Source organism: Halichoerus grypus, chromosome 2 (assembly GCF_964656455.1).
Source record: "Halichoerus grypus chromosome 2, mHalGry1.hap1.1, whole genome shotgun sequence".
Lineage (NCBI taxonomy): Eukaryota > Metazoa > Chordata > Mammalia > Carnivora > Phocidae > Halichoerus > Halichoerus grypus.
This window is the reverse complement of record NC_135713.1, coordinates 179,911,303-179,935,236: the sequence shown is the minus strand read 5'-3', so window position 1 is coordinate 179,935,236 and position 23,934 is coordinate 179,911,303. Positions and strand designations below refer to the sequence as shown.

At 43.0% G+C, this 23,934-nt stretch overlaps 2 long non-coding RNA genes across 3 annotated transcripts; one reads left to right on the top strand and one right to left on the bottom strand.

Annotated features, from left to right (window-relative positions):
* Positions 1 to 1,109: 1,109 nt before the first annotated feature.
* On the bottom strand, positions 1,110 to 20,647 carry LOC118534586 (uncharacterized). Of its 2 annotated transcripts, XR_013444784.1 has the most exons (3): positions 20,400 to 20,647; positions 2,286 to 2,529; positions 1,110 to 1,296 (listed from the first exon to the last, which is right to left on the bottom strand). It is a non-coding gene; the product is annotated as an uncharacterized LOC118534586 (long non-coding RNA). The 2 variants fall into 2 exon arrangements; XR_004916776.2 differs by lacking the exon at positions 2,286 to 2,529.
* Positions 19,795 to 22,407, top strand: LOC118534585 (uncharacterized). Its single transcript, XR_004916775.2, has 2 exons — positions 19,795 to 20,232; positions 21,387 to 22,407. It is a non-coding gene; the product is annotated as an uncharacterized LOC118534585 (long non-coding RNA).
* Positions 22,408 to 23,934: the final 1,527 nt, after the last annotated feature.

Genomic DNA, 23,934 nt, shown 5'->3' with positions numbered 1-23,934 from the left:
ATAAATGCCAAAAATAAGATTATGGTTTTGCTTGATGTGCCAATTTATAATGTTTTCATCAGATTACAAAATTATAAAATTAGAAAGATAAGGAGCAAAAGATTAATTCTTGATAGGTAGATTTCCTTTTCCTCACTTAAAATATACATGGATGTTGTGTACATTCCATGTGTTTTCTTCTAGAATCTTTCTATGAAGATACACACAAACCCATAAACACACATATATGTAGTAAAATTGGTATCACACATCGTGCAGTAATTTGTATCCTGCTCTTTTCCACTTAATCTTATATCATCATTATTGCTCCTGCCACGGAATGCTATTTTAAAAGAGGATTTTTTAACATGGCTACATACTACCCATCATAGATTAGACATACATCATCATTCATTGAAGAGACCTTATCACTGCTGATAGGTACCATTTCAAGTGGGTCACCATCCTAAGTCATGTATGAGCAGTAACGATGTTTAAATATAAATTTGGAATCCTAATCTCTTTAGATTCTTAGAAATGGAATTTTCGTAGTCAAAGAAGTGCTCATTTTAAAGCTCGTGGGATACTTCTTGTGAAATGTCTCCCCCACGATATTTGTTACTGTGTGACTCCCATGAGAGGGGACATGAGCCAAGATTTCACCCCACCCTCATCAGCCTTGAGCATCATTCCTTTCAATCATGCCAATTTATGTGTGTCCTTTGCACACTTTTATACCAGTGTTAGTGTTTGTATAACTAATATTGTTTCCTTTTTTAATTTAGGGCTATTCATCCTTCATTCTGTTTGTAAAGGGGTTTTCCAGTTTGTCAGACACCTTTACATTTTGTTTTTGGTGTTGGTGACAAAGGACTTACATTTTTCGGTAGCCAGATATAACCATCTTTTTCAGTGACCTCTCCTGTTGGCTTTTATGCTTGCAGTCCTCATCTATCCCAAATTAGTTTACTATCTGCCAATGCTTTATTCTGGTGTTTAAATTTTTAAAAAATATTTTATCTATATAAAAATTCATCTGCTGGTAACTGTAAAATAAGGATCTAACTTGATTTTTTTCAAATTTTTAATTACATCAAATTGGTTTTTGAATATTCGCTTGTTCTGAGGACTAAAGTGACCAAAGACTTTTTAATTATCACAGAGAAGCCTGAAATGTCATAGGTCCCATCTCAGATTGCATCCACGAGACTAGGAAATAATTCACCCTTCAAATGGGTTTTCAGGAGCAGTCCTTAGAACAGAATCAGGTTGTTTTCTGTTACATCATTCAAATGCTGTTGTTCAACATGAGAGTTACTGTAAACAAGAAAAAAAGAAAAAATCATGAAGGGGGTCAAGCAAATTAGGAAAGTGCAAATCATGCCCCTATTAAAAAACCTATAAAGGAGATTAAGAGTAATCAGTTTCTGAGCAGGCCTTTTGCCCCCCAAGAGCCCTCATTTAAATAGTGAGTATTAATCATCAGGCCATAAAACTCAATGGACACAAAGAATATAACATTGTAAAATTTTTCTCTGACTTGTTTAATACCTAGCCAGAGCCTTCATTCTGTCTGATATAGAACACATAAGCTATTAAATCAGATAAATCAGTCAATTAGTTAAGTAATTTTCTTTCCAGGCACTTTAGGCTAAGATTTAATCCCTGTTCTGCTCATCCCACCACCAACGTGGCATCTAACTTTGAGGGGAACTTCAGTGGGATGCAATGTCTGGTCTACAGCTTGCCTCCCATATCTGATGGAATTTGTTGGGGTGAATGCACCTTGTATACACTCTGGTCACTACCCTGGGTCTCTTCTGTACCCACCAGTGTATATGGTTCACTGAGCCTTGTCTCCAGAGGACAGATGCACAGAGGTCATCCTCCTCACTCTCATGGCCAGGCTCGTCCTGTAAGCCATCCTCTGTCAGCCACGCTGTGTCCCTCTAAGGGGCATGTGGAACTTTGGGCTACTCTCCTGTGCCTCTCAGGTGTCCTGAGTGCCTGTTGGGGGTGGGGGGTGGGGCATGCTATCTCCAGCCCTCTCCCCTGACACCCGCCCCATCCCCATTTATGCTGTAAACTACTTTCCAAAGTGGGTATAAAAGATTTCTCTGAAGCACTGCTCCCCACTCAGACTTTATCTAGGGAGCAAAATACAGATCTCCTCTTCCCGAATGTTCCCTGCTCTTTCTGGGCTCTGTTCTGCTATCATGGGTCTGTTCCAGGCTGATTCAGGGGCAGAGGGAAAGGGCCAGACCCATCTCTGGGACCAACTGGCAGCTAGGCTCCTTTATCCTTACCTGAAGCTCCTCTTCACCCAGGCCATCACCTTTTTCTATAGAAAGTTATAGAGGGGGGGCGCCTGGGTGGCTCAGATGGTTAAACGACTGCCTTCAGCTCAGGTCATGAGGGAGCAAAGCAGGGTCCTGGGATTGAGCCCCGCATTGGGCTCCCTGCTCGGCGGGGGGCCTGCTTCTCCCTCTTCCACTCCCCCTGCTTGTGTTCCCTCTCAAGCTGTGTCTCTGTCAAATAAATGGATAAAATCTTTAAAAAAAAAAAAAAAAAGAAAGAAAGTTTTAGAGGGAATTAACTCTTTATCTGGCTTCCTTCAGAGTTTTAGCCTTTAAAAACAAAACAAAATGAAACACCACCTCATCTTATGCCTCCCCTGCAAAAATAAAAGGCCTTAGATTTTAAGAATAGTGCCTCTGCTCTGAGTTTCAAGAGTCTATTTGGAACTTTTTTTTTTTAAGCAAGGAAAGAAAGAATTTGCCTCTATTCTTTCTAAGTCTCCCTTCCAACAGTGTTCTCTGAAGCACCTGATACAAAGTCAATGTAGATAGGATCCTGGTGGGAAGGAGGGAACCAAACCTTATTTAATATTTCTAAGTTTTAATCTGTAATGGATGTGTTTCCAACCTCCAGTTATCTAACAAAAGTCACCACATGTACACCCACTTCCTCTCTGCTCAGAGCCAACAAGAAGGAAGCCAGCCACTCTACAGTTTCCTGAGCCGAAAGGTGGGGAGACTCTGCAGCAGACATATACATGTCCCTTAATTACCAACAAGTGCATTTCTAAGTGAGCTGAACTGATGGAGGTCAGCTGGGGGAGATTTCTTCTAGATCTTTGCTCTCCTACATCACAAGTACCCCCAGGAATAAAGGGTGCAAATAAAGGCAGTCTTACCCAGAGGGAACTATTGATGGGATCAGAACCAGACTTAAGCATTCAGAAAGTTATTTGTTTCCACATAGTTTTAATTTTATAAATTTGACAATGTGTAATGAATGACAAAGAAAGAAATTCTATCCTCATGGGCCCTACATAGTGGACAGTGAACACATTTTAGCCTTGTAACAACAACAACAACAACAACAACAAAAGCCAGATTACTATGCCTCCAACCTGAAATGACTTTGCGATTGTCAGAAAAGTGAACTGGGGAGAACAAGTTCCCATCTCTGTTCACTATTCAATTTGAGGTGTCTTAATTAAATTCTCCTCTGAGCCTCAAGAAGGTGAAGAGAGACTAGAAGGTATAACTTGAAATTCTCCCACAACCACAATATAAGTAGGGAGAAATAATCTCTGGATCTTTCTGACATAAAAGGAAAGTGGAATTTTTTTTTTCCTGTCATACATTCTCTGTTTGAAGGACTAATGTGTAGGAAAGAAACTAGATTTATTTAAGGTTCTTATTCCACAAAGCAGAATTAGGCTTAAGTTTGAGAGAGAAATATTTTTTAAAAAAATATATAAACTTACTTTCATTTTTCACATTAGCATTGAGGGAGCAAAGCAGAAACCAGGGAGAAGATAAGGGGAGAGAAGTATAGTCATTGCTGTGGGTACAAGCAATCATCCACAGTGGTTTGATATCGTGTCCCCAGTAGAATCATTGGTCCCTAAATTCTCTGGTCTCCTGCCTTCCCCTGGAAGGTCCGGGGAGGGATAGGGTTCACTCATTTGCTTCTTGCTGCTGGCCCGTCATTCTGTCATGCTGTGACCTTAGTCTGCCATGTGGTGGCCTCGACCATCAGATCTCTTCTTGGCCACCTCTACTGCATTCTTAACCTCAGGGCTGTCATTACCCTAGGTTGGCCTTCCCACTGCCAAGGACAGAGGGGAAGGTTCTCTCCCCAGCAATATTATAACTTCTTTACAAGCAACCCCAAAGAGTAGCCTGGCTCTTGTCATTTTCATTCATTCATTCACTCAACATGTATTCAACAAATATTTGATTAGCAGCTACCCACATGCCTGGCATTGGACTTGAATCTGGGGGCACAGTGGAGAATAAGACAATGATGGTCACTGACTTCGTGGAGCACATAATCCAATGTTCTAATTATCTTCCTTTTCCAATAAACTTCTGATAATCTCCTCAGATGCAGAGAAACATCTGGGGTGGCACCTTGAGGCTCACGCTCAAAAGCATTCATTCCCACCAGTGGCTACCCAGCATCTCAGAACCTTCCTGTCTTTCCACCTGGGGATGAACTTCCTTTTCACCCAGACATTTTCCCCCTACTTACCTTTCTCAAATGTTTTAATCTCCATGTCACACAAACCTACTTGTCTATTCCATTTCTCACCACTTTTTCCCAAGAGGGGTAGGGGTCATTATGAAAATGGAATTTTGTCAGCCCAAATTGGTCAGTCATATTGATTATATTACAGTCAACCTACAGAGTTGAATATTCATATTATAAAACTTTAGAAATAGTGGCAGTAAAACCAGTGAATCACCCCAGCACTCATTAGTAAATGTTCATTGTGCACACAGCAGAAATAGCATTCGTGAGCCAGGGGCACTCAAAAAAAAAAAAAAAAAAAAAAAATAAAACTTTATAGGCAATGCACAGTGAAGTTCATGGTCAAAATAATAAATAGAGGGTGCATTTGGTATGTTTTGCATACTTTTCCCCCTAGCTGAATAGTAAGGAACCTATTCACAATTTTAGAAAAGAGTGACAAGATCACTTTTATACTTCCCATCCTACACAATGTATTTACTATTTACAGAGCTTTGAAAATGGGAGTACTTAAACAGAATTGGGGTAAACTATAATGGGTCTCCAGCTTAAAGGGAAAAGGTATCCAGTTAATTTCTTTACACTTTCTCTTCAGGATAATGCTTTAACCTTCCCTAAAATGCTGCATTGCAGGAACAACCAGCATTCTCTTTCTTCTCAAAGGATTTTCTGATCAAAATATAGATAGAACTGTAATTTTACCTTGTAGTTACATATTCTTCTCATGGTTAAAGACATTTGTGGTTCTGTTTTTTTGTTTTTTTTTTTTAAGATTTATTTATTTGAGAGAGAGAGAGCACAAATGGGAGGGGCAAAGGGGGGAAGGAGAGAGAATCTCAAGCAGACTCCCTGCTGAGCATGGAGCCTGACACGGGACTTGATCTCATGACCCCGAGATCACAACCTGAGCCTAAATAGTCGTAAGCTTAACCAACTGTGCCACTCAGGTGTCCCAAGACACTTGTGCTTTTGAGCATCATTCCCTGAGATGGGGAGGCTAGGACATCTGGTCTCCTAATGACAAGCACCTCTGAACTGGTGTCAAAAGTCAGGCTTATTCCTCCTATCTTGAAAACACTCAGAACTGGGAAGGAATTGAGAAAGATGTTGCAATACAGGTGGGGCAGGGCCTAAATCATCATAAACCTTTGTGAAATTTTGATCCTCTGCACTGTCATTGACTAGCTCACCCCTGTGATGAGAGGGTGCTCATGAGGTCAGTAAAGCTGACTAAAGATAGTCAAGCAGAACCAGGTTATTCAGGAACCTCAGAGGAGTAACAGCTGCAAATAGGACATCCTATGGTAGTGACAACAAAAGAGAAAGCTGGCATGACGGTCTCGAATGCCTGGGTGTAAAAATGATGCCTAGAAATAGCCTAATTCTCTGCAGTGACTTTATTGACTAAAGGCAGAATCATCTGAGTGGAAGAAATAATGAAATACACCTGAGAATTCTGAGTTTGTCAGCAAAATCAATGCAGAAATATGATACGGAAAATTTTCCTGGACAAAGGGAAAAGCTAAGTTGATCCCAGACTAATAGATATTAATCCATGCAAAGGAAGGCTGTGGCGATAGAAGGGGGTCGGTCAGTCAAAAAAGTGTAGATAAATGGGGATCAGAGAGGCAAAACCTGGCATTGTGTGCTCAGTCCTACCCAGGGGAGAGAGGCTGTACATCTGGAAGATTAACCACAGTCTGCATATCCTTCAAGGAACCACACAGTGCATTTGTTAAGAATGTCTCTAGAGTTGGATTAACCTGGTTGGAACACCGGGACCCTAGCTTACCTACCTACTTGCTTATTTACTTACTTAATTACTGTCTGGAACAAGATACTTAAATTTTCTGAGCCTTGGTTTCTTCATATGTAAAATCAAGATAATATTAACAGTTCCTTGTTGTTCTTTCTTCCTGGGAATATGGTGAGACTACATTTCCCAACCTCTCCTAAACTTTGAGGGGTGGCCATTGACTAACTTCTAGCCAGTAGTATATGAGCAGAAAGAATCTGCAATTCCTCCAGGCCTGACCCATTAAAAACTTCCTATATTCAAACTTCCATCCTCTTTACTTTCCCACTGGTTAGATGTGGTAGAGCCTCTAACATCCTGGATACCTGAGTGACTGTGTGGAGCAGAGGTCCTTTACCTACCTGGAACCACCTTAGATTATATGTATGATAAAAAATTAAATTCTATTGGGTAAATCATTATTCCTTTGGAGACATATTTGATACAGCGGTTAGCCATCTTAACTAGTACACCACTGATTGTCTTGTTGAATTTAAAGAGATGTGTCCATGTACACCATGTAGGATAACACCAGCACAGAGAAAATGCTTAAAAATTGTAGCTTATTATTTTTTATTCTTAGCTAACCCAGACTTCTTTGAGGCTGGTGAAGGCTTCAAGATGGAAATTGATAAATCAGACTCAGCTGAAGTTTCTTTGCTTTTTACTTGCTATATTAGCCAAAAAGCACAACGCAGGCTATAAAGGAGATGATAAATACATGTTGGCATGAGTGAACAGGTCTCCAATGCCTTCCTTTTCTTTTCAAGTGACATTCCAATAAAAACAGAGTGAGGGAGTTGTCAAGTCAGAAGAGCCCAGAACTGCACACTCATTGTCTTCATCACTTTTAGCTTGGGATTAGGAGGTGAAGTAAAGAGAGAGGCTACATCAGATCATGTCTGTAACATGTCATTTGAGCTTAGGTTTACATTTTTTTTTTCTTGCTGAACCACAGTTATGTAGTGTTCTTTCTTCCATATTTCATTTCCTACCATTCCACTGGGTCTACTAGAGGTTTCAACACAACAGGACAAGCTACCATCCTTTTGGCTTTCCTACCATCCTTCTAGCTTTCCTTGATTTCCAAATTACCATGCATTCCAATTAGCTTTCCTGCCCTCTGTAAGTAAAAACTAAAGCCCAGGAGTGAGGACACAAGCACTGGCCACAAGAAAGGAAATCCATATTACACATGAATATATTAATATGATCAGTTGTCCATCAGCCACAGGGTCATCATTCTTTATCCCCCATGCATTATTTTTTTCATGATATTTACAGCTATTTAAAATTCCATTTTTTATTTATTTGCCTACTTATTTATTATCTGCCTCTTCCCACTGAGGTAACACTATGAGGACAGAGACTTTATCTTCTTTGCTGCTGTATCCCAGTGTTCAGAACCAGTGTGCCAATCACCAAGTAGATACAAAGGAAGCTTTTTTTTTTCCAAATGAATAAATGAATTAGTTGAATGAATGTATGTTTGTCATGGGTAGGGTTTCCTGGATCTGTTTAATTCTTGAGGACTGATCAAAGAGTCTAGACCAACAAAGCTAATTACTGGGCCCCAGACCAGATCTGGTACCATGATAAGGTTATTTTGTGGGTATGTGCCTGGATATCCAGACAGCTGGAATCTTCAGGCAAAGTGACTCTAGACAACAATAAAAATATATGGGAATGAATATATCTGGGAATGGAAATTTGTATATCACCCAACTGGAGATGAATCTAGCTTATTGTCACTCTATTTATTGCAATTCATTATTCTCCTTTCTGGTATCAGGAAAAGATTAGAACCCCTGGGCTTACTTAACCTGGAGGGGAAAATGCTAAGACAAGATATAATCTGCTCACTAGAACAAGTCTTGTCAAATTCATGTCATGTCTTTTTTGGTTAGGGTCATTAAACTGATGGATCTGGGGAAATGTTCTACAATAAAGGATTTCATGGGGTCTCTCACGTTATCCTCAGAGACAAGAAGGGAAGTGGTGGGAAGTTGGCCTATGACTGAATGGCAATCCCCAGAGGATGCAGCAGGGGTCTTTGGTGATGGATTTCAATGGATTTGGTGTGAATACCTGGAATACACAATGATCAAATCTGTGGATCACAGACAGAGCTAGAAATAAGAACTAACACATGGGTGACAGAATCAGGTCCCACAAATTTCTTATTGAGCTGTAAAAATGGACCAAATTCAGCAAGACTGAATTTAGTAGAGATAAGTATCAAGGCACGCTGAACTTGGGTTCAGCATATTAATCACATATTCCATCCAACTAAATTCCTTTAAATCGACCAAACCATTCCCAAGCTGCACAGTGAATATCCTGGAAAACTCAGTCCCTGACATCTTCCAAGAGCACAAGTCTAGAGTCCTATTTCCCAAGGTCAAAGCTAATTCATTTTTTGACCCAGTCTGTTACCAAAGCTCCTGATGCCTTGCTCCATTTCTTGACATTGGCCGAACGCTTGCCCTTTGGCTATGACCATGAGCTCCCCTCTGCTACTATAATCCCATTTCCCCTGCTTTGACCCCATCTGGTTTATACTCTAGCACCTTTGAGCCCAGTCTCCAGGACCCATACGAGCACCTTCTCTGACCACAGGTAGCTTAAGGACAGAATGCTTGAAGCATTCACCAATCTTGGTACACATGAGGAAAATGTGGGCCCTTGGTTTGCTAGAAGTATAACACAAATGGTCTCACCATGAGACAGGTTAACAAAACACCAACGTAAACTTGAGTCATCATGCCATATTCATGGTGCCAGAAGTTAGAGAGGTTGTTGATGTTCTCTGCCTGCTCTGTGATAGTCACACCACATCTTGAGATAGGACCTGCTTCTATGTATTGAACAGGCTGGTGTATCTTGAGAAATAAAGGTGGACAGACTTGAAACCATATCCTATGAATGAATGTTTCCCCTTTATTCCCAGGGAAGAAGAAGGGAAGGAATTTCCTTGGTTTTACAAAAGTAAAACTTAGCTGAATACAGAGATATGCTCAATGCAGAAAATTTGGAGAAGACAGGTAAGCATAAAGGTATATGTATCTTCATTCTTTTTTTTTCCATTCTTTCATCTTCTGTGTGTGTGTCTATATGTGTGTGTGTGTGTTTATGACATTGATTCATACTTTACTGCTACCTTTTTGTACTTTATATTAAGGTTTTTTTTTTAAAGATTTTTATTTATTTATTTGAGAGAGAGAGAGAATGAGAGAGAGAGAGCATGAGAGAGGGGAGGGTCAGAGGGAGAAGCAGACTCCCTGCAGAGCAGGAAGCCCGATGTCGGACTCGATCTCGGGACTCCAGGATCACGACCTGAGCTGAAGGCAGTCGCTTAACCAACTCAGCCACCCAGGCGCCCCTATTAAGGTGTTTTGATCATGAGAATGAATATTACTCTGTAGCAGGTTCATTGAAGAATGCATGTGAGAACTTTTTAAAAGTACAGAGAGGGGATTTTTGGTTTTGAACGTTAAAAAAATATTATGTATAACTCCATGCTAATTTAGATGTTTTTTAAAAGGAAACCATAAATTATCACAATTGGCCCCAAAAGATGTCCACTTAGCTGTGTCTCTAGCTTGAGGCTCTCTGGATGAAGACCCTTGTCCACCTGGTCACACACTCCCCACCTTTGACACGTTTCTACCCTCTCTCTAGGGTAGAGGAAGGAGCCCTCCATTTGCCTTGCTTCATCCTCTCTCCCCTATTCCTTCTCCCCTCTCCCCTATGTGAGTTCTGTCAGGTGGCTGGCCTGGCGAAGTGCCAAAGGAACCATAAACACTGTTCTCAAACTGGCTGAAGAAGGCTAGTAACTCCTGGTGATTCCAGGGTGGTTTCCAAGCTGCTTGCTGAAGTTAGACGTGGGGACAGAGTTCTTAGGCAATTCCGTTTGCCTGCCACCTTTCCAGACTCATTGCTGGGCCCCACGGATCATCAGCTCTCACCTTCTCCCTCTGAGAAGGAATGGACAAGATGAGCTGTTCTATCACCTGGAATTGGCTGTCTCTCCTCCATCCCAGCTTCCTCTCATAATGCACCAAAATCGAAATCCTCCAAAAGCTACTATGTCAGCTATGGCCCACTTAGCATTCCAGGAAATAGGGCCACCTGAGGACATCCCCTCAAGTTCTGGAAAGAATGGGAAAGAGTTCCAAAACCACCTTTCAGAGTGTATAAGCAAGACAGACTAAAGTATCCCCACTCCCCATACGGACGTAGTGAGGACCTGCCTCTGTGCCTTGTCTCCTGCTGTGTCCTCTGGATGGAGTACTCTTTCCCATCTCGTGATGGCTTACTTGGCTTCAAGGGCCAGCTCAAAGCAGCCCTGCACCAGGAAGTGCCAGTGATTTCCCCTTCACAAATGTCTAGCCCACAGGGCACCCATTCTACTATCTCTTATGGCATTGTTTCCTTCCGCCTCCTGTTATACTGAGAAATGCAAATGCCTTAACTTCCCCCCTGGCCTGTAGGCTTCTTTATGGCATGGCCAATGGCTGATTTACTTTTATTTCCCCCACGGGCAGTCGGCAAACAAACGAAGGATGCATTATTATCCTACAAGCTACCTGAGTTCCTGGTGCCCAGGGAAAAGCTGCTTACTTCAGTTTTTCCTGGGACACTTCTTAAGCAATCTCTCTTTCAAAACACACTAATTCCTGCCACCTTCCCATTTCTGGATTCTTTTCTAGCACACTCTCGTGTTCTACATGAGAACTTAACACCACCTTGACCTGCAGGCAGGGAGAGGTTCTAAGCAGTAGCCACAAACAAAGCTCTTCCACACTTCTCCATTCCATCCCCAAAGTGAACCCCTCATAGGACCTGTCTCCAATACTTTAGGGAGAAGCTGGGGGCCCCCTGCAGACGTACCCCTCTGCACAGTGAGGCAGTGTGGCCCAGTGGGAAGTGCCGTGGTCCCAAAGTTGAAAGCCCAGGCTCTCGTCTTAGCTTTCTCTGACTCTGATCTGTTGAAGAGCCCCTTTCTTCCCGATTTCTTCTGTGTAGAAATAAAATCAATGCCCCCCAAACCTCTTCCAGCTTCCTAACCCTTTAAGTGAGATCTTATGTGAAAATGAACACAAATAAATAAAAACAGAGCTGTCCTCATTGAAATTAAAAGGGATGTGGCTTAATCTTTCCTGTGGATTTCTCTTTGTCCCACTGACTCACCTCCACCTGCCTCTGTTGGAGCCCCTGGGAACCTCAAAGGGCCGTGCAGGACAATCTGAAAACCACTGAAGAGAGACAGTCACTGAGGAGTCCTCCTAATCTGAGTTTCTGATCCCATAATGTGGATACGGTGATAGCCCAACATGGAGGGGAGCTGAGGGCAGCAAAGGGGGGTGGAGGAGAAGAACCTGAGGTTCACCCAGGGACGTGATCCCCCGTGTGCACAGACAGACTACATACCAACATCCCAGGCCTTACTGGTTGTGGGGCTGCTTAAGGGCAGGACCCTGTTTTATTAATCCCTCCATTTTCACTACCTAGCGCTGCGGCTGGATCAAAGCTATTGTTTCTCCATCACATCCGATGACTCTCAGTAAGTACGAGTCCCCTTCTGTGCCTCCTCTGATAAAGCATCAGGTTCTACCCCGCTTTGCATCTAAACGATTTCTTTATATGCCTACCTTGTCACCATGCTGCAAGATACTCAGGAGCAGGGATAGTATCTTATTCATCTCTGTATCCCAACCAGGCAGAGAGGACAGAATGAGCCATGAGTGAAAAGTCAGGAGAATCAACCTGGAGGTGTTTGGAAAACAGCAGAAGAGCCAGCAGCAGGAAGTCTAAGTAGAGGACAATAAGCTGTAAAGGTAGGTCAGGGTTAGAACACAGTGCCAGACTCAGGTGGACAAAAGGAAGGCTTGCGAAGGCAGGCTGGTAGAGAGTTCCTAAGTGTGGGCTCTGCAGTCAGTAAGACCCTGGTTCTGGCAACCAGTACTGTAACTTCTCTGTTCCTCAGTTCCTCCTTTGTCAACGTGAGTGGATAGCATTACTCACCTCATAGGGTTCTTTGGAGGATGAGTAAGGATGCACGTAGAACAAGTCAAAACCTGAGATACCACCTCACACTTGTCAGAGTGGCTAAAATTAACAGCACAAGAAACAACAGGTGTTGGTGAGGATGTGGAGAAAGGGGAACCCTCTTGCACTGTTGATGGGAATGCAAACCGGTGCAGCCACTCTGGAAAACTGTATGGAGGGTCCTCAAAAGGTTAAAAATAGAACTAACCTATGATCCAGCAATTGCACTACTAGATACTTACCCAAAGGATACAAAAGTACAGATTTGAAGGGGTACATGCACCCCAATGTTTATAGCAGCTTTATCAACAATAGTCAAACTGTGGAAAGAGCCTGAATGTTCATCAACTGATGAATGGATAAAGAGGTTGTAGTATATATATACAATATTACTCAGCCATTAAAAAAAGAATGAAATCTTGCCATTTGCAACAACATGGATGGAGCTAGAGTGTATCATGCTAAGCGAAGTAAGTCAGAGAAAGGCAAATACCATATGATTTCACTCATATGTGGAATTTAAGAAACAACACAGAGGAAGATATGGGAGGGGGAGAAAAAGAGAGAGGGAAACAAACCATAGAGACTCTTAATAATAGAGAACAAACTAAGGGTAGATGGAGGGCGGTGGGTGGGGGATGGGCTAGATGGGTGATGGGCATTAAGGAGGGCACTTGTTATGATAAGCACTGGGTGTTGTATATCAGTGATAAACCACTGTATTCTACTCCTGAAACTAATATTACACTTTATGTTAACTAACTAGAACTTAAATTAAAAATTTTTAAGGGAAAAATAAATAAACATCTCAATTTTAAAAAAAGATTGCACATAGAGTAGTTAGCATGGTGCCTGGCATATAATAAGCTCTCAGATGTTAGCTATTATTATTTTACCATTTTTGCATGCAATTCATAAAACATTTTCCCCAAATCAGCAGCAATTGCTCGGAAATATTTGGTAAGTAATTTCCTTTGGGGGCTGTGAAAATAGAGAAAATAAAAAGGGGAGACTCTCAATAAGCTGCTTATAAATAGTTAGGCATTGTCTTAGTCTGCTCTAGAAAAACAGCACAGACGGGGTGGCTTATAAACAACAGAAATTTATTGCTTACAGTGCTAGAGGCTGGCAAGTCCAAGATCAAGGTGACAGCATGGTGGCCTTCTGGTGAGGATCCCCTTCCTGTTCAGAGCAGGTGCCTTCTCGCTGTGTCCTCACACAGTAAAAGGGGCTAGGGATCTCTCTGGAGCCTCTCTTAAAAGGCACTAATCCCATTCCTGAGGACTCCATTCTCATGACCAAAGCACCTTTCAAAGGTCCACTTCTTAATACAATTTTGGGGAGGATAGGATTTCAACCTATGAATTTGGGGGAACACCAACATTCAAACTATGCAGACATAAAAAGAAAACACACTTAGAGATACAGAAGCATGCCTGATCTCCCTCTGTCTCTCTCCCTCTGTCTCTCTCTCTCTCTCACACACACACACACACACACACACACACACACACACACACCTTTTCCAGGTGTCTCTTGGGTTAGAATTCTGCAAACAGTATCTCACAGTAAGCACTCTTGACTTGGCCCCTCTAGGGATGCTCCCTGAGCCAATATGGAGGAAAGCATTCTAATCACTGTTTCCCTCCAGGAGCCTGTGGTTGCTGGGGATAAGGATAGCCTGTAATAAAATGTTGTGCATGAACTGATAAAGTAACTATTATTACTGTGGACAATGGGGTTCAAGAAATAGTGCCTAGTTCATTTATTCATGCTCTTGAATTTACACTTCCCTGGTTTTGTTACACACTGAATCCATCCTTTACAAAGTGAAAATAGAGAGATAGATAGATGATAGATGAAATATATGAAATCAATATGTCCCACTTCATAGACCTGGTTTATAAAATAGATTCATTTTACTGTTAATAATAAAAAATCTATATGACTCTAAGGTTACACTTGCTGCTGAGAGGTTATTCTTCCCTGCCCTAGGATTACCTTTCCTGTGATTCTAGCTTGTTGGGAGAATTAAATTATTACAGGGAAAGTGCTTAGACTAGTGTCTACCTCGATTCTAATAGAGTACCAAGCACTCGAGAAATATTATTTATTATTATTCTTACCATCAATATCATTCCTAGTATTTCCAGTTTGCCCGTTGGAGCCTGAATTTGGCAAGCCAGCTCAAGGAAAAGGGTGCCACACGCATAGTAGTTATTTGCAAATATTCCAACTCCCTTACCTTCCTGGCACCAGCTGGAATTGCGCTCGCTCAACTATTTGTGGTTGGGTGGGACCACGTGACTAATTCTGGCCAATGGGCTGGGACTGGAAGCAATGGCCAGCTCCTCGCTGCTGGAATATTTGTTGGAACATTGCTGATGCAGGAGCCAGCAGAGTTCTGTTTTCCCTATGCCAAGACGAGCAATTTTTCACATAATGGCTGTTCTTTCTATCTCAGTCCCCAAAGAACAATGACAAGATGGAGCAGAGTCCATGCCAACCTGCAACGGATATGTAGTATGAGCAAGAAATACTTCTTTATTCTTCTAAGTCAATATTCCCTTGGTGATAAGATGGCTGAGCCTTGAACACATGCGTCATCCTCAATTTGACCCTCAGGACCCTATCACCAACCACACCACCTCTCCATCACTGTGACATTTTGCTGTCCTTTTGTATCCCCTAGTATCAGTCAGCACTATCTCAGGCATCAGAATTTGCAGTGTTGAACATCGAAAGGGAAAGAAAACAGGAGTTTCCAGCCCTTGAAAACTCGGTTCCTTGTGCAAATATGCTCAAGCCTGCTCAGTAATCTTTAAGCTGTCTATACCAGGAGAATGGGTAGCTTTGTCACACCCCAACTTGTCTCCCAGTCCCCACACATCAGGCACCTGGCCCTTTCTCCTGTCCCTTCAACACACTGGGCAGAAATCCTTGTTGATCACTTCTCAGGACTTTTGCAATTTTCTGTCTTCGGGCCTGTCCCCAAGAGGACTGTAAGTTTTTTTTTTTAATATCTGAGATTTAATAACTCTCCATTCCCTACCCCAACTGCTTAACACAATGCTTGGCTTATTAGGGGTCTGACCTCTGAAGACCTGTGTCAGATATCACATCCTACCTGACGCCCTTTCTTGACTTCTTCTTATCTCCCACACACTGCCCACTATGGTAGAGATGGCCATTCACTTTCTCTCTCTTTTTTTAAGATTTTATTTGTTTATTTGTCAGAGAGAGAGCGAGCACAAGCAGGGGGAGCAGCAGGCCAAGGGAGTAGCAGATTCTCTGCTGAGCAGGGAGCCCGATGTGGGACTCGATCCCAGGATCCTGGGATCATGACCTGAGCCGAAGGCAGATGCTTAACCGACTGAGCCACCCAGGCGCCTCTAAATGCTGTCTTTTTAGACCAAGCTCACCAGAGATGTGCAGCATTTGTCCCCTATTCACTCTTAAGTTCTCCCAATCCTAATAAACTTTTATACTTGTTTACTACCGTTATTTGTTGACAAGCTTGTCTTGTCCTTATAGACCCTCTCCCCTAATAGGCTGAGATTTCCTGGAAAGCAAGCCTTCCACTGATTTTTGTTTATTTTCTTCATAGTCCCAACTAATGCATCCCTTCTCTATCCCTGCAGGCTCTTCATGCATGTATGTTCAATTATCAGATGAACATACGACTTATATTTCCATATAAATTCGCACATCTAGCTTGTAATTCAAAGTCTGTAGTGATTTGGGCTTTAGGAAAAAAGAATGAGAAAAAAAAAGACTTTCACAAGAAAGAAATAGAGAAAAAAACAGACAAATATATGGGTGTCATTCAAAATCAACATCTGTCACTAACAACTGTTAAACCTTCCTTAAAATGCTATGTGTCTAAAAGTCTCAGATGGACACTTTGAGGTTTCTAGTTTTGGCCTCTCCAGACCACAAAACAAAGACAATGGCATGCCATTCCCGTAGAGTTGCTCTTGTGAGATCCAAGAGTAGGTGCCCCCTCAAATTTTGCAACTGAGGCTTCATTTGCCTCATGCTAGTCCAGATTCTGCCCTGGGGAGTACGCCTTGATCTTGAGTTGACAGTTGTGGAGTATCTGAACACCCAGTGTGCTGGAGGAGATCCTTCCCCTTACGGTACAAACATGCCAGTGACGGGCATGCTCTGTGTGTGATGTGTACCCCGCGGACATAGAGTGCAATAGACACGGTGTGTACTTTTGGAATCGCTCTTGACTCCTCTCTCCCTTCCCCATATAACCAGTCAAGTGGTGGTGAGCCACCTTTCATCCCTCTTTCCTGGGAAAGGATGATAGGAGGGGGACCAGAGCAGGACAGGGGGAACCTGGCAGATGCCATAGGGTGGCTGTAATTGGCTGACTGATGTGTGATCGCATGCGGAAGACCCTTGAGTACTCTCTCATATAACTGGATGAGCTTTGGAAAGGATGAGCAGGTGGGAGCAAGAGTCAGTGCAGTTTAAATAATTACTCTGCCTCTCTATGCACAAGGGATACAAACCTGGGGCACAGGGTTCCTTACATTTCCAACATCATCTCTCACTCCTCTTCAACACAAAAACCCCGTGCCAGTAAGTCTGGTCTCTGATCTTTTTTTTTTTTTTTTTTTTAAGATTTTATTTATTTATTTGACAGAGAGAGACACAGCGAGAGAGGGAACACAAGCAGGGGGAATGGGAGAGGGAGAAGCAGGCTTCCTGCTGAGCGGGGAACTCGATGCGATGCGCGGGGCTCAATCCCAGGACCCTGGGATCATGACCTGAGCCGAAGGCAGACGCCCAACGACTGAGCCACCCAGGCGCCCCCTGGTCTCTGATCTTGAGAATACTAGATTCGTTTTGACTTCCACGCCTTAGCTCAGATAGTGTCTGACCATCTCTACAGCCCTTCTCTTCTCCCCTGTTTATCTTACCTAATCTGAGCATTCTGTCAAGGCCCTCTTCTATTTGCTATCTTGTTCCACCAATCTCTGCCTATGTGGTCTCCCTCTGCTGTGAATACCTGCCACACTGCATTATCGTCTACGTAGGCACTTAATTGCATGCTGTCTCATATCATTATTTTAACATTTTCCAAGCGTCTATCTTATCTGCCTGACTTGACTGTATTCCTTCTGGGGCCAGGGTCTTGGTGGTGAATGTCTTCTGTTTTTCTCCAAGAGGCCATGTGTGTCCATATGTATACAGTAGGCGTCTGATACTTACTGGAGGGGTGGATAAAGAAATAGCACATAAGTGTGGTGGTTGTATACTTCCTTTATATGATCCTGCCAAAGTGACATAATTTTATCACTCACCATAACTCAAGTTGTTTTCCTAGTAGTGGAGATAGATTCAATTGATGCTTTTCCCTAATTCATTGATGCTTTTACTCCCTCACTGGGAAGGTATATAGGGAAAATGCACATGCACTTACTGCATAATATGGGGCAAGCCAAGAACTATCACCCAATCCATACCTGGGAAGGGGGGAAATACAGTTGACCCTTGAACAACACAGGTTTGAACTGTGTAGGTTCATTTATACTTGAATTTTTTTTTTTCTGGTAAATTCAGTACAGTACTGTAAATGTATTCTTCCGTATGACTTTCTTAACATTTTCTTTTCTCTAGTTTACTTTATTGTAAGAATAGAGTATATAATACATATAGCATACAAAGTTTGTGTTAATCAACTGTATTATTGGTAAGACTTCTGGTAAACAGTAGGCTATTAGTAGTTAAGAGTCATACGTGGATCTTGGACTGTACGGAGAGCCAGTGTCCCCAACCCCTGTGTTGCTCAAGGGTCAACTGTAATAGTGATAGCAGTGATAGTAGAAGTGATGTGAGGGGCATCATCATCGCTTCCTCAACATCCAAACCCAGTTTGTTTGTTTTTTCTAGTTCTCCCCAACTTACTGGTTCGGGTATGAGTACTTGATCCAACTCAGGCCAATGAATTATGAGATGTTTGCTACTGCCTCTAGGAAAGAAGCATTTTCACCAAGTGAGACCTTCCCAAAGCTTTAGATGAAGTTGACACCACGAAAGAAAGGCATGGCAGAGGAATGGAGATAAACCAAGTCCTCATGACATTGTTTAGCTGCTGAATCAAACTGTTCCTGAAGTCCACCCTACCCTGGACTTCAATTAAAGGAACTTTCTGTTCAAGCCACTTAGTTCGATTTTCTGTTACTTGCAATCAAATATATTATAACTGATACATACATAATAACTACAATGACAGTAATAGTTGCAATACAAACAGAGTAATTGGGAGAGCTAAGGGTAATTACCAATGCAATAATGTTGTGTAGGCTTTATTGTACAAATGTTTGTTGCTGAGAGTCCCTTAATTAAGATGTCTTCCTTGAAGAGATAGAACTTGGAGAGTATCTTAACCACATAGAGGACTTGTTGGGTTGTTCATCTTGGAAGTTAAAAAAATCTCTTATCAGAGTTGATCAGAAAGCCTGAAACATTAAGATACAAGCTGAACAGAATAGGAAATGCTGCAGATACTATATGTGACAAACTTTCTAGAAGGAAATGATTTACATCAAACCTGATGCCCAGCACAGAGTCAGTGCTAAATAACTCTTCGTTTTTAAAATTTGTATTTAAAAATAAATTAAGCATACAGGGTACAAAATGTAAAGGTTCCAAAAGTGTGTAAGTGTACAATCTCTTTCCTCCCCCCGACTCCTCAGTCATCCAACATACCTTCCTTTTCTTATGCATATTTCCAGAGCTATTCTATACATTTACAAACATATATGTGTATTTGTTCATACAGATGTCAGCATCCCATACACGCTGTTCTGCTCCATTTAAATTTTCTTGGATCACCGAATGGATCTTAGAGGTCTCTCCATATCAATGTCTATTGAGCTGTCCATTTCTTTTTAACAGCTGCAGAGAATTCCAAATATGCCCAATCATAATTTATGTTCCCATGAATTTGACCAGTTTTATTGTTGGACAGACTGTTTCCCATCGCGTGTGATATCAAACAGTGATGTAACGATTATCCTTCTGGAGCGACATTTCACAGAAGTGGGAGCCCATCTGTAGGACAAATTCCCAGTCGTGGAATTGCTGATTCAAAGGGCTTATGTGCAGGAACTCTTTTAATTTTTGCGTTCAGTAATACTGAATTCGATGAATTCGCGGGAAGCCCCCCGGGGCGCCGAAACAGCGCTCCAACGCTGCGAGTATAAGGGCGAGGGCTGCGGGATCCGCACGCTCGACCCCGGCGCACGCTCGACCCCGGCGCCCGCCCGGCAGGCGGGTGGGTCGCGCAGCCCCACCCCGCCTCCCCACGCGGCCCCGCCCTGCGCGCGCCCCGCCCCGGGCCCTGGGCGGGGAGCACCCGGCACGTGCGATTCCACGTGAGCCTCCCGGCAGGCGTGCACCCTGCAGGTACGCATGCGCCTGCCGCGAGGGAAAGTAGGTCAGACTCCTCCTCTCACGTGACCTGCTCCCCTTAGCTACCCCCGGCGCCTCCCCGCCGGGGCGCAGCCGGGATGCGCTCTGCAGCCAACGTGACGGGGCCGGGCGCGGGTGGGGGCGGGCCCGGGTCCGCGAGCGCCCGGAGCCCGCGAGGATTCGCCGGTTCTCCTCCCTCCGGAGCGCTCCGCTCAGAAGTCGGGCGGGCAAAAGGGAGCGCGGCGCGGAGCCTCCGGAGTCCGGCTGGAGAAGATGGGAGAGGAAAGCGACCTCAAGTCCCTGACACCGGCACTGGGCCGAGCCCCCTTTCCTGCTCTTGAAGCAGTGCTGCCTGAAAGGAGGGAACGCGCGGCCCGTTTCTGTGTAAACCGAATCACCCCGACCGTTTGCAGTCCCCATTTGTATATAAGGTAACTCAGACATTCATAGAAACAAACTTCGTGGAAGGAAATGTGAAAGAATGTTAGCGGTTCCTGGCGTTTTGCAGGAATATTCCATAGGCCCCCCATTTCGCAACTCCTGCCCACTGCTCCCCAAAAGACACTCCCCCTAGAGGGCTTTTAAGCAGATTTCTCACCTTCCACAAGAGACTGAAGAGGTGACCGTGGTGCTGTTGGGGCTGGATGTTTAGGGGCAGGGGTGGGGTCGGTAGGAAGGCAGACTGAAATCCGCTGAAGCCTGAGTTTTCTGTATTAGAAATAATATTATTTCTTGCCCCCGCCCCTTCTGGTTTTTAACTTGTTGCACAAAGGACAGACTCCGCCTCAATGAGTTGCAATCAGTGGGGGAGACTGACAAGCACAATCAATGGGCTGGGCTAGAAATCCTTTCACAGAGGTGTGCCCAGGTGTTACATAAGCACGGAGGAGGAGGGGCCCCAAGTATGGGGTGGGTACCCTGAGTCTTGAAGGCTAGGTGGGAGTTAGCTGGCAGGAAAGTAAGGCAGAGGGGGTGGAAAAGGGTTCCAAACAAAGGAAACTACTAATAGTTACATAATATTTCCCTCAAGGAGCCCTTTACTATAATTGTCTTAGCCGTGCATGTGGTTAGAATGTGTACTGTTTCCATTTATGTTATTCTAGGCCAGTCTTTAATGAACATAGTTGCGCACAATGCTTTTACCCGTCCACTTTTAAGTAAGTCCCAGGAGTGGGATGACTATATAAAAGATACAAATATTTGGTAACTTTTGATAAAGCGTCATCAAATTATGTTCCCAAAAAGTTGCACTAAGTTGTGCCAAGGTAGCATTGAAATATTTTAGCATTCGGGCAATTAAGTGGCCCATTATTTATTTCAAATCAGTGAAGCCTGATGAGATTAACACCTGATTTAGTAGAATGCCATAAATCAGAAAACATGCATTTCTGGGTTTTGTGACCCATGATAAAATTCAAATTGAATTCAAGTTTTAAAAAATGGAAACTATCAGACCAGTGCATTTAATCCTTTACAGGGAACCACCCAGCAGGTACAAGGTTGGGGTTGGAAGGATAGGAGGGAGACAAACTAAAGCAGCACCAAATGCCTGTCTCTGATTGCTCCTTTCTTACTGTGAATCAAGAGTAACAGAGAAGGTAGCTCCACACAAGTCAGAACAAGCCAAGAGGCTTCCACACAAATGTCACAAGAGCAGCAGATTCAGAGACGCCCAGATTCGACCCAGGAGGCCACTGCTGGTGATGTGTTTGGGAACAAATCTCCAGAAACCCGCGTGCTTCTGAACTTGGTCTCTGTTGCATCTGTACCTGCAAGGAGACAACAATCCTGTGACCTTCAGAAGAACATGGAGGAAAAGGGTAATTTAGGTCATATGGACAATGAAAGCAGAGAGGATCTTGCTTTTTGCCTGTATTAAGCTAGGTCATGAAGGATAAGTGAAGCATGGTGCAGTTATAATTTTCCAGAGATGTGGCTTTCTTCATCCTGTGGGGCTTCCTTAATATGCATTCGGCACGTTGTGTAATAACCGTGTACTTTAGGAGCAGGGGGCTTACCTCTCCTCAGCTGCAGGGGTTGACCTCAATTGAATTAACAAATCAGGGTATTACCTTTGCTCTTTTTATGAGGATTACTGGAGTTAATTCACCAAAAGCAAATTCAGTTAGAAGAGTGTCTGGCACGTATTTAGTGCTCAGTGAACGTTTGTTGTTGATACTAGTGTAACAATGACTGGTTCAATCAGAGGAAGCCTGGACGTGTTTCAGTGGTTATGGGATGCCATTCTTCCTTCTTGGATGGGGGTGAAGAAGTGTGTATACCTACTGACGTCATCTTTCCACCTTGAGGGGAGCCAACCCAACCACAGGCCTGATAAACAAGGAGGGGCAGAAGAGGCCACACCCTGATCCAGCTGTTCCTGCAGCCCGAGCTACCTCTGAACATTTCACTTGTTTGAGACAAATACATCCTGTCTGTTATTTCAGTTACTGGAGTTCGGTTTTCTCTTGTTTGCCAGCACCGTAACTGATACCAAGCCCAGGTCCTCATTTTAACCCAAGGGTCAAAATGATGACACTGGCATTCCGTTATGAGCATGAACTTGTTAAGGAATGGGATTAAATCTAATCTCCATGGCAGATGAATACAGTGATTCAGAGTATTCATTTTCTAGGACTGCCATAACAAAATACCACTGGGTGGTAAGACTGGGTATCTGAAAGAAAAGAAATTTATTTGTTCACAGTTCTGGAGGCTAGAAGTCTGAGATCACAGTGTTGGCAAGGTTGGTTTCCTCTGAGACCTTTATCCTTGACTTGTCACCTTCTCCCGCTGTTTTCGCGTGGGCTTCCCTTTGTGTGCATCTGTGTCCTAATTTCCTTTTCTTATAGGGACACCATCCATATTGGATTAGGACTCACCCTAATAACCCTATTTTAACTAAGTTACCTCTTTAAAGATCCTCTTTTCAAATATAGTCACATTCTGAGGTACTGGGGACTAGGACTTCATGATATGAATGGGGTGAGGGGCACAATTAATGATATTATATGGATTATTTAAAATCAGATCCTCTCCCTTATTCTAGTTCCCATCTCTAAGGTTTCTGTTTAGGGTGTGTGTGTGTGTGTGTGTGTTTGTGTGTGGGGGCTGAGGAAAGGAGAGAGGCTGAGTTTGGAAGAGCAAGTATATATCCAGAGAACAGCACACAATGAAGTTCTGGCTAAGTCTGCCTTTAAATATCTGTCCTCAAAGAACAATTCACATTGATGACAGGAAAGCAAATGTTAAGGTAGCTTTGGTTGTTTTACTCTTTGGGGAGATGGGTAACTTTTCTAAGGAAACTGTTTCAGGCTGACTTTTCTTTTCTCCCTTAACACTTCTTGGTTAAAGCGTTGGTGCTTTATCAGAGAGTAGAATCTCCTTTCTAGACATGGTTGAGCAGCTGTTTGTGTTCTTTCTAATGTCAGTAAGGCAAGTTTCCAAAAAAGAATGGACAGCTTGGTTTGCATTCCTAGGTAGGTCCCTGAGATGCATGGTTTGTGCTGTAGGGAAAAGCTGTATGACATGAAAGAAGTCACTTCCCCGCTTGGGGCTGTTTCTTCACATGTCAAATGAAACTGTTGGATTCCATGATTTCTAAGTCGTTTCTGTCTACTCATCATATGATTGGATGAAAAGAAAGTGTTCTAGTTTCTTTGTTGGGCTTTGCTAGTAAAAAGTGTATTGTTCTCAAAAACTCTTTCCCAGCATATAAGTGGCTATGAAACCCCAGCATACAAGTGGCTAGGAAACGTCAGGTATTCACAGCAGAAAAAAAGGTGCATTTCTCTGAGAATGAGATGATTCATATCTGCCATCTTTGAATATCTGCCCATGTTTATTTCGCTGAACAATTCTTTGATTGATTGATTGATTGATTTTACAGGAGGGAAGAGGAAGTTTGGGTAGTGGAAACCACCATTTTTGCATCATTGCTACTCAGGGTGCTGGCCCAGGGAAGCCATGCTCCAGCCCAGAGCTTCTTAACCAGCAACACACATCAAAATCACCTTTTTAAAAATACACATGCCTGTGATTCCACTTCTCAACATTTTGAATCCGTGAGTCTGGAGAAGGGCCTGAATGTGTGGAAAGTTCTGCAGGTGTCATGTCATGTACCACCAGCTCTG